This window comes from Odontomachus brunneus, unplaced genomic scaffold, assembly GCF_010583005.1.
Source record: "Odontomachus brunneus isolate Ranch 3 - 2012 unplaced genomic scaffold, Obru_v1 Obru_scaffold_087, whole genome shotgun sequence".
In the NCBI taxonomy this organism is placed as follows: domain Eukaryota; kingdom Metazoa; phylum Arthropoda; class Insecta; order Hymenoptera; family Formicidae; genus Odontomachus; species Odontomachus brunneus.
The window spans coordinates 606612-609843 of record NW_022639537.1 but is presented as its reverse complement, the minus strand read 5'-3'; the positions used below and the strand labels follow the sequence as shown (position 1 = coordinate 609843).

The window sequence follows — 3232 nt, the reverse complement described above, 5'->3', positions numbered from 1 at the left end:
CTCTCTCTCTCTCTCTCTCTCTCTCTCTCTCTCTCTCTCTCTCTCTCTCTCTCTCTCTCTCTCTGTCTTTCTTGCCGGCAATCACGCGCTTTTCTACGAGATCGTTAAACACCTTAGCAATTATAGAATGCACAATGCGTTAATTTACATTAATTTACAGCCGATCGTGCGCATCTCCTTTTTTAACTCTTATAACACGAGCCAATGTCAAAGTTATATGAGACATTATTTTCTATTTTATTATTTTATAAATTTTTAGACAACTTTGTTATGAACTTATATGTAAAATTCAAAATCTGAAATCTTGCTTCTTAAATATCCAGACAGACAGGTGTACGTAAATTTGATAGAAACTCTATAACTTGAATTGAATACGAGATCTGTCTGGAAAGTATCTGAAGTTTGGGACAAATTTTGACAATTTTTTTTTCCGTATTTCTTTCATACTTCTATTTCGTTATTGTGTATAATAAAAATATGAGAGCAATCTGATCAATGTTATTAAATTTCATAATATATTCAAAGTTGCTGTAAAGTTTATATATATATTAATATATATATATATATATATATATATATATATATATATATATATATCTGTCTGTTTCTATACTACTAGAAAAATATGGTAAAATTGAGAAGAGAGAATTTATATGGAAAAGACTATTATAATATTTTCTCCATTAGATATCTGAAGTAATATCGGATAATCCTCTCTGGATAGTATTTTTACCTTTCAATATTTGGTTCAGGCTGTCAGATTATTATTCAATAAAACTATTCATTCGGCCAGAGATCCTTTCTAGTAATTCCAGCGGTACACATTATAAAAGAGTTGATGTTGATTATTTCGATGGTGCGCAGCGCGAGTACTAACGTTACACGCGAAAACATCTTTCGAATTCGCCGTAACAATCCAGAAGCTTTCTCCTCGATGATATTATCGAACAGCAAAGTTACGGAGGCGCAGCGCGCCCGCGTGCGGATTACACGGCATGATTTACGAATTTACCTTTCGTTCGAGCGCGCGATACTTCACGAACGCTGGTCGAGCACTCTCCCCGAGTAGCGAGCCTCGATAATTTAATAACAGGAACTGAAACAGGCTCTTGTAAAATATCGATGGACGAAACGGCCGCCGTCATACAGAGCGGCAGCTTTATTACGTTAACGACGTATACAACAAAGTTGGGCTATAACGCGGCTGCTGGTACTGCCGCTGCATCATGTTGCCGATGATTTAATCGACTTACAACCGACCAGAACGCGGTATTTGCTAGTCACCGAGAGCCGCGTGTCGACGGCGACGAGGAGGGAAGGGCGGAAATCACGGAATGTACGAGTCGATCGGTACGATTTGATCGTCTTGCACGAGTCGGCTTGATAGAGGCTTCAAGTCGCAGGCAAATAACTGGCGTATGCTAACGATTCTGTGGAAGAAGGCTCTTCAACAGCCTGGATCAATCCATCTAGACGTGTCTACTGAGACCCACTTTACATCCCACGTGCTTCTCACTCAGTCTCTCTCTCTCTCTCTCTCTCTCTCTCTCAATCTTTCCGGCTCCCGTGCGTGCTCAACGACGGTGTAATAACGCGTCTAACGCGACATATACTCGCGGATAATTGCGAGTGCCGGCGAGTGACTGGCTAATCGATCGGCAAAAGAGAGAGCCGGATCGGAAAAATCGGAGAACAAGTGAAACGACGAAAAGAAGAGCGGAATAAAGAAAGAAAAAGGGAGAGTCGAAGTTTTCACTGTTGGATTCGTGCGGGATAGCAGTTACGAGTACAATTCGGGGTCCTTCGTATATAAGTTTGTGTTACAGAAATTTCTTCATTTTTTCTTTCCACGAGAAATTTATTTATGCAATCTCTATAAATCTATATCTGCGAAATTTACAGCTTTTTATCTGCTTCCGCCAAGTGCGTCAGCGTCCCTTGCGCGAATTTGATGATACGACGTTCTCAACATGCGCGGACTCCCTTTCCCAGCTCTCGACGTGCCATTTAAATCCCCCTCTTCCTAACAATATTATTTATCTACGAATAAGTTCAGGCCATTTCCTTTTGCCCACTTCACCGTCTAATTAAATGAACCAAGTTGTTCGAAAGAACGTAACAAATTTTGAAGAGAAGAGAAATGCAAGCGAAAGTCCACGTGTTATATCGATTTAAGAAACGACCTTGTTATACCTATAGACGGAGCAGATATTGCGAAGAGAGGATGAGGGTTAGTCGGAGGATCTCAAGGAGGGATATTTGGAATACTCCGCGTATACCTGCCTAATGAGTATTCTCCCGACAAAAGGATCAGGAAAAGGAAAGCCACCTCTTTTTCTTCGTGTTTCTATCGTGTCATTTGCATAACGACCGTGAAAGTATACACGGAGAAGGAGATGGTGGGGGTAAGATAGAGCAAGTGAAGGAGCAGGAGCAGGAGGAAGATGAAAAGCCCTCGAGGTGCTCGCGTTTTCGCTACAGTTTGTTTTACGTCTTTGGCGCGAACGACCGCTTTACGATTCCCAGCGTGTTACGACAATGTAAATGTCGCGAGCGGCTCCTGAGGATAATAAAAGGACCAGCGAGAAATGCGCAGACGACGAATATTAGTAAAATTAATGAGACGAATGTAACTGCCGCGTTATAACGCGCGCACACACTAATATCCGGCTTTTCCTCTCGTACTACGAGATATACGCGGGAGCATTACGCAAGCTCGGAAAATGTAAGGCGTTTAATTGTAAGTGACGTCGCGGCGGAGTCCAAAGAGCTCCATATGCAGGAATCTGATCTATCGTTATGGTGGATCGCTCTGCATCGTACGCTATCTCAACACTTCCTATTGGCGTTACAAGCTCTCTCTTAAAATAAATTAGTAGAAAATGTCTCTAAGATTGAATCTGTAAGACGACTAATTCACCGATTATCAGTGAATACACTGATTTTCAGTGAGAACCACTTTCAGTGAAACCCTCACTTTGCTGCTTATTTCTCACTAGTTTCAAATAGTGGATTGGAAAAAATCTTAAACAAATTCGTTATACGTTACATCACATTTCTACATTTGTGACGACAGAATTAACGAATTTCGTGCAATGGAACTTGGGTACAATGACACTATCTGTGTTCGCAAAATGGATAAATATAGTTCATCGGGGCAATATGTCGCGAGCAACTGCGTGCGAGATGAGAGAGAGAGAGAGAGAGAGAGAGAGAGAGAGAGAGAGAGAGA

General features: G+C 41.2%; 1 protein-coding gene across 3 annotated transcripts in view; it reads right to left on the bottom strand.

Moving 5' to 3' along the window:
- LOC116848033 (CCR4-NOT transcription complex subunit 6-like) overlaps nucleotides 1-3232 on the bottom strand; it is a 688139-nt gene that overhangs the window by 111491 nt on the left and 573416 nt on the right. The gene's annotated exons all lie outside the window — the stretch shown is intronic.